At 41.5% G+C, this 8229-nt stretch overlaps 1 pseudogene; it reads right to left on the bottom strand.

Annotated features, from left to right (window-relative positions):
• Positions 1-705: 705 nt before the first annotated feature.
• LOC112066124 (ubiquitin-40S ribosomal protein S27a-like) lies at positions 706-4897 on the bottom strand (annotated as a pseudogene).
• Between the last annotated feature and the right edge of the window lie 3332 nt (positions 4898-8229).

Genomic DNA, 8229 nt, shown 5'->3' with positions numbered 1-8229 from the left:
AGGAAAATAAAAGTGCTACTCCAGTGAACACGCATAAGATAAGAAAGTGAAACAGCCTTATTGCTGATCTGGAGAAGGTTTTAATGGTCTGGATAGAAGGTCAAAGCAGCCACAACATTCCTTTAATCCAAAGCCTAATCTAGAGCAAGGCCCTAACTCTTCAATTCTGTGAAGGTTGAGAGAGGTGAAGAAGCTGCAGAAGAAGAAAAGTTTGAAGCTAGCAGAGTTTGGTTCATGAGGTTTAAGGAAAGAAGCCGTATATATAACATAAAAGTGCAAGGTGAAGCAGCAAGTGCTGATATAGAAGCTGCAGCAAGTTATCCAGAAGATCTAGCTAAGATCATTCATGAAGGTGGCTACACTAAACAACAGAATTTCAATATAGATGAAACAGCCTGCTATTGGAAGAAGATGCCATGTAGGACTTTCATAGCTAGATAGGAGAAGTCAATGCCTAGTTTCAAAGCTTCAAAGGACAGGCTGACTCTCCTGTTAGGGGTCAATGTAGCTGGTGACTTTCAGTTGAAACCAATGTTCAATTACCATTCTGAAACTCCTAGGGCCCTTAAGAATTATGCTAAATATACTCTGCCTGTGCTCTATAAATGGAACAACAAAGCCTGGATGACAGTACATCTGTTGACAACATGGTTTACTAAATTTTTTTTTTCCATTAGTTCATGTCTTTTATTAACCAATATACAGTTACTTGTGTTCTGGTTTGTTGAAACAATCGGTCAGACAACATTTGCCACAGTAATGTCTGTCAAAGTGGCTGGCCATAAAAACTCCAGCACCATATTCATCTGAAGGGCACTGCCGACGAAGGTGACTGATTTTGCCATTCTCATCCACCTTATAGTATTTCAGGACAGCCAGCTTAACCTCCTTTCTCTTGTGCTTGTTCTTCTTGGGAGTGGTGTAAGACTTCTTCCTTTTCTTAGCACCACCATGAAGTCTCAACACAATATGAAGAGTGGACTCCTTTTGAATGTTGTAGTCAAACAAAGTACGTCCATCTTCCAGTTGCTTGCCAGCAAAGATCAGTCTTTGCTGGTCAGGTGAAATTCCTTCCTTGTCCTGGATCTTGGCCTTACATTTTCTATTGTATCCAAGGGTTCGACCTCGAGAGTGATGGTCTTCCTGTCAGGGTCTTCACGAAAATCTGCAAACTGGCGGCGGTGCCACTGCAGATGGCGGATCTGAAAGAAAGGGTGCCGCGCCGGCCCACAGGCTACTAAATATTTTAAGCCCACTTACTGCTCTGAAAAAAAGATTCATTTCAAAACATTACTGCTCACTGACAAAGCACCCGGTCACCCAAGAGCTGTGATGGAGATGTACAAGGAGGTTCATGTTGTTTTCCTGCCTGGTAACGCAACATCCATTCTGCAGCCCATGGATCAAGGAGTCATTTCAACATTCAAGTTTTACTATTTAAGAAATACATTTCCTAAGGCTATAGCTGCCCATAGATAGGGATTCTCTGATGGATCTGGGGAAAGTAAATTGAAAACCTTCTGGAAAGGAAGGAATCACATCTGTGATTCATGTGAAGGGGTCAAAATATCAACAATCACAGGAGTGTGGAAGAAGTTGATTCCAACCCTCATGGATGACTCTGTGAGGTTCAAGACCTCAGTGGAGGAAGTTATTGCATTTGTGGTGGAAATAGCAAGAGAACTAGAATTAGAAGTGGAGCGTGAAGATGTGACTGGATTGCTGCAATCTCATGATAAAACCTTAATGGATGAGGAGTTGCTTCTTGTGGATGAGCAAAGAAAGTGTCTTGAGATGGAATCTACTTCTGGTGAAGATGCTGTGAAGATTGTTGAAATGACAACAAAGATTTAGACTATGACATCAACTTAGTTGATAAAGCAGCAGGGTTTGAGAGGATTAACTCCAATTTTGAAAGAAGTTCCACTGTGGATCAAATGCTCTCAGACAGCATTGCATGCTACAGAGAAATCGTTTGTGAAGGGAAGAGTCAATCAATGCAGCAAACTTCATTGTTGTCTTATTTTAAGAAAGTGCCACGGCCACCCCAGCCTTCTGCAACCATCACCCTGATTAGTCAGCAGCCACCAACATCGAGGCAAAAAGATTACAACTCTCTGAAGGCTTAGATTATGGTTAGCATTTTTTAGCAATAAAGTATTTTTAAATTAAGGTACAAACATCATTTTTTTAGACAGAAAGATATTGCACACTTAGTAGACTACAGTGCAGTGTAAACATAACTTTTATATGCATATGCACTGAGAAACCAAAGAATTCACATGACTTGCTTTATCGCCATATTCGCTTTATGGCAGTGGTCTAGAACCAAACTTGCAATATCTCAGGCAAGCCTATGTGTAGCATGGAGAGAGGAACCAAATCCCCTTCAAATGTTGTAATATTTGAATGTAAGGTGGCAGTCTAATTCATCATCCGAATAATCAGAGGGCCACAGGTCCACGTGGGATTGCTGTGGGCAGCCAGGACCTAGGGCGCCCTTCCTAAACGACACATGCGTGGAGTGGGACCAGCACACTGTCTGGGTCATATCAAGGGCTTCACACATGCTGTTCTCTCGGACTCGGACGCTCCTCTTCCCACTCTTCCCTGCCCGGCTTCTCCTCCTTCTTCAGGTCACAGTTTAAATGCCACCTCTTCATAGATGCCATCCCTCACTCTCCTGTCCAGGACATCCTTTTCTTTTCTTTCATAAAACTTATTGCAGGCATGAATGAAATAATGCCATTTGCAGCAACATGGATGGACCTGGAGGTTATCATACTAAGTGAAGTAAGTCAGACAGAGAAAGATAAATATGTGATACCGCTTATATGCGGAATCTTAAAAAAAATGATACAAATGAACTTACAAAACAGACTCAGAGACTTACAGAACAAACTTAAGGTTATGGTTGGGGGGAGGGCAGGGTGCAAGGGGAGGGACAGACTGGGAGTTTGGGATTGACATGTGCACACTGCTATATTTAAAATAGATAACCGACAAGGACCTACTCTAAAAAGCAAAAAAAACTTATTGCAGGCATGTATTTGTGTACTTGTTGGTTGCCTCTTTCTCTTTTCTGCTGGAAGCTCCATTTTGGTGGAGACCGTATCTGTTTCATTCCCCAGTGTATTCCCAGAGGCTTGCTTACTTCTTGGTAAGCATTCAAATAGTTTATAGAATGACTAAATGAATGTATGAATATTAATTCCTTTTCCCTGTACTAGAGGTTCTCAATTAGGATGGTTTTGCCCCCTAGGGAACATTTGGCGATGTCTGGAGACATTTTTGGATATCACAGTTGGAGTGAGGTTGCTACTAGCTTGTAGTGGGTAGAGTCCAGGGATGCTGCTAAACATTCTACAGTGTACGGGGCAGCCCCCTGCAATGAAGAATTACCCAACCCCAATGTCAGTGGTGATGAGGTCTAGGAATCCTGCCCTATACCCAGTGATGTAAGAAATTTCGTTACCCTGAGTGGGTGCCAAGATAATGGCTGTACTGTAAAAGCTTCTTGTATTTTAATCTTAAGGATGCATATCATTAAAATGGTGAAAGAGATCAACTAGACTCATTCTGTATCTCAAGAAGTAAGCAGTAGATGATACTAGAAGATATCATAATTTACTCTTAAAGTTCTTTGTAGGTGAGTCTTCTTAATTGTTTACAATTTATCATGGTTAATTTCATCCCCTTTCTACACTTACTTATTTTTGTACTCAACTAGATGTATGAAAATTATATAGCAGTGTTAGACATGCAGTCTGGCCTAATACGTGCAAAGTCCTCTAATGTGTATGGAGTTAAGTCCCTCACAGGCTTTGTCCTCAGTAAGCTTACACTCCTTGACTAAAATCCCACATGAATATCTCATTCTGGCAGCCTCAGACCATCACTTGGAGTAGTTTATCATTATTCAGGATTTCCTAGGTCCTGAGTCGGTACGTCACTAGAGGAGCATGATGCGTGACCTTGTTATGCGTGTATGAAGACAGAATCCTGTTTGGCCTTCAGCCATCTAGAGTTTAAGCCCACAGAATGGAAAACCCACATTCTTACAACGTTGTAGTAAACAGTGAATCTGTGTTTCAGTTCGGTTAAAGCTCAAAGGATCACAGGAAACCTTTCAAATGTTATGGATGGGAAATCTAGCAGACCATTTTTGCTATGGGAAATCTAGCAGACCATTTCTGCAACTTGCATTTGTCAGGCGCTACTTGTCTTTCAGGCACTGTGATAAGCAGTGGGGAGAAGAAGATGAGTGAAACACAGTCCTGCACAGGAGGGAGAGGTGCTCAGGATGTGCCCTGTGTCAGCAGACTGCGTCATCATTCACCCGGTTGCCCAGGCTGCAAAACTTGGGATCATCCTTTTCTGTTTTTTAAAGTATTTTAAAAATGAATTTATTTATTTTATTTATTTTATTTTTGGCTGCGTTGGGTCTTCATTGCTGTGCACGGGCTTTCTCTAGTTGTGGTGAGCGAGGGCTGCTCTTCGTTGCAGTGCATGGGCTTCTCATTGCGGTGGCTTCTCTTGTTGTGGAACACGGGTTCTAGGCGCGCGGGCTTCAGTAGTTGTGGCGCACGGGCTCTCGAGCGCAGGCTCAGTAGTTGTGGCACACGGGCTTAGTTGCTCCGCGACATGTGGGATCTTCCCGGACCAGGGCTGGAACCCGTGTCCCCTGCATTGGCAGGCGGATTCTTATCCACTGCGCCACCAGGGAAGCCCGGGATCATTCTTGACTCCTTGCTCTCACCCCTGTATACAGTCCATCAGCAAACTGTGTTGACTCCATCTCAGACATGTCCACTTCTTCCACAGCCCCCTCTACCAAACCATGGAAACCATCGTTAGCTCTCTCCTGGACTGTTACAATCGTCTGGTAACTGGTCATGTTTCTTCCACCCTCTGAATATTGATTTATGTACTTCAGGAGAGTGTGGCTCTTATAAAATAGAAGTCAGACTTGCCATTCCTTTACTATCTTCCCATTGCCAGTAGAATAAAATCTAAACTTAGATGGTCAAGCTTATGCCAGTCTCTCTGACCACCTCTCCTCCTACTTCTACTGTCCCCTCTACTAAAGCCCTAATATACCAGTTTCATACCAACTGACCTCATCATCTGATATTAGCTTAGCACACTTGGGAGCAATTCAGTTAGACGTTGGCTCCACCCTCAAAATGTTGAGCATCTGTGGGGGAGATAGATCAGGTAAATATAGCCATGAGATGGACTGGGTCGGTACGTGGTTTCTGATGATATGGGGAGGACTTTCTGGAGGAAAAAATTATGCTCTATCTTGGAAAATAAAAGAGGCTACAACAAAACGGATTTGAGAATAGAAGGGGAAATTAACTTGAATAGGAACAGAAGTAAAAGAAAGGGTGACAAATGCAGATTTCATGGCTGCAACCGAGAGATGTACCAAGGCGAGAGTGGCATTTTTCATTATGTGCATGGCTGTTTCTTTCCAGCAAAATAAAGGAAAAATTACCTAAAATCTGTCTACTGTGTACCTTATATTAGGCATCATTCTAGTTACTTTATGTACATTGTCTCATTTGATTCCTGTGACACTGATACAGCATTGGTGGCATAATCCCTTTTGAAAACACAGGAAGCTAAGGCAAAGGAGGTTACATTACATGCTAAATATTAAGAGTGGCAGAACCGATATTTGAATCTAAGTCTCTCTGCTTCCAAAATTCATTGTTTTCCACGGAGACACACTTATCTCCCTATTATGTTGTTAAACTCTTGAAGAATATAATTTCCCCCCAGCAACACCATCAGTCTCATGGTGAGATCTCACAGGTGACTAGGGAAATGGAAATGATTTTTCGAAGACTTACTTTGGGTATGTTTTTGAAGCAAGTCAGGTTTACTCAAAGAAGGTCTTTGTTTTGCCTCCATGACTCTTTGGAAAATCATTTTCTACCAATACAAATGCATTTGATCTGTTAAGCCTGTTCCAAATGAATTGCTCATTTGCTTAAACATAAATTTTGTTTGGAAAACACTTGCCAGTGAGACAGCTTCAATATGAATTATGGCGCTTGGAGTGTTCAAGATTGATCATGGCTGGACTTGGGATTCATGTCGTATTTTTCTGCAGAAGAGCTTTAGGAAGTTTAGTAATGGCACCACTTGAAGTCAGCTTAGTCCATTGGGAATTTTAATTAAGTTCTGGGCAGTCACCGAGTAGACCATATTCTGAGGCCAGTTTTTTCCAAGTAGCCATAGAAAGTTGGACATGTTTACATGAGTGCCGTTCATGGACATAAATTATAGCCAGTGGGAAGGTTCAGAGGGTAGAAAGTTGGCTCAAAGTTCTCTTTGCAGAAACTTGAAGCCAACTTAGCCATCAGAGATGCATGTTTGCTTCTACTTCTTGTAAAATAATACTTGAATTTTAAAAAATTTGGTTCTGGAAGGCTATCTTCTCACTTATAGTCAAATCTAGCCCAGGAATTAATTTTTTCAGACCATCAGTGAGTATTCCTGATGTCCAAAGCTCACAAAAATCGCCTAAGTTTCTTTTTTGTGTGCAATTATATACTTGAATTTTGGTTTTCTTTAAGTATATTTCTTCCTACATGAAATCTTTCCTCTTTAAAAATCTTTGCCGTTCTCTGGATGTGGTGGACTAAGAGGTAGTTGATGAAAGAGAGTGGCTGGGCTTAGGCCACTAGTTCAGTGTTTGTTATTTGTAGTCCTGACTTTCCTTCTCACACTATGGATGAAACTGTTTATTTCTCTAGTCGAAATGTCAAAATTTTCTATTTTAAATAAGACTTAAAGTTGCACTTCCCATGTACTGCATAGAAAGGCAGGCTTTAAGTTTGAGGAGAAGGTTGTGAAAATTTAGAATGAGTATCTATTTTTCAAATTCTTTTCCTCTCTCCGTCTCTCAGAATCTTTGCTTTGGGTAAGAACAGTAAGAACCATCCTTGCAGCCTCCCTGGCTTCAAAGCTCAGTCATCATTTGATTTCTGTCTCTTCCTCAAAACCTTACCAGTTGCCAAGACTTGTGGTTCTGCATCTAAAATATTCCTCAGTGGCCCTTTTCTTTCCTTTGCCACTGTGATCACTCTCTTTCATCCAACAATCGGGGTGATGGCCTACACTTATCCTTTCTCTCCTCCCTAAAAGTGCTGTAGTTTTTCCTACTTAAACATCTCTCTGACCCTCATCGTTTCTTGCCTAAACAGTGAGAAGAGTCTCCTAGTTGGTCAGCTTCACTCTACTCTTGTCTCCATTGCCATGCTCTGTTTCCATGTCTGTCTCCCTTTTCTAGATCATTAGCTACTTGACAATGATACTCTCCTACTCAATGCTGTCTCTTCAGGACCTATTACAATGCCTGCCATACAGGGTAGATCATTAACATGTATTCAGCAATAAATGTTAGTGAACACCTACTCTGTGCTAAGACCTGGGACTGCAGAAGTGAATAAAGCAGACATGGCTCTGCCTTCATGCCACCTAAGATCTAGTGGAGAGAGAAAGACCAAGAACAAGTAAGAAACAAACAAAAATTAAGTTTCATTAAATGGTATGAGTTTAAAAAGCTACGGGATGAATAGAGAATAACAAAGGAGTTCTTACTTTAGGTATGAGTCACAGAAGCCTGAAAAAGGTAGCAAGCCACTTAATGAAAGGGCAAAGAGAATGGCAGACAAAAAACCAGCATGTGCAAAGGTCCTGTGGTAGAAAGAGCTTGGTCTATTTGAGGAACAGAAAGGAGACCAGTATGGCTGAAGCCTAGTGTCATGAAATAAAGCAGAATACCTAGCCCAGGGCCAGGCAGATCAGGGCCACAACCTGAATTTTCATGCAAGGGCAAAGGGCTTTAAAGATGAGGATAAGGGCATCAGGTAAACATTTAGAAAAGATCAGTCTGGCTGCTATGGGAGGGACCAGAAGGGGACAGAAGGACTAGTAGGTGCTGTTGTAGGAATCCAGGTATGAGTTATTGCGTGGATAAATTGTGTCTTGTCTGGATTTCTGTAATTGCTTTCTATCTCTATGTCATCCTAATTCACTTTCCATTCCAGGTTTATTTTTCTAGTGAAGCTTTAATCACATTTCTCTATTCTACATTTTCGAATACAGAAAAAATTCCAGTTTCAAACTCCTAAGTATGGAATTTAAGACTTCCTGTGACATTCCTCTGTGCAGACTTATCTTGCAGTTTCTTTCCTAGATCGATCCTGTGCTCAA

This window comes from Physeter macrocephalus, chromosome 21 (assembly GCF_002837175.3).
Source record: "Physeter macrocephalus isolate SW-GA chromosome 21, ASM283717v5, whole genome shotgun sequence".
NCBI lineage: Eukaryota > Metazoa > Chordata > Mammalia > Artiodactyla > Physeteridae > Physeter > Physeter macrocephalus.
This window is presented reverse-complemented; position numbering and strand designations above follow the sequence as displayed.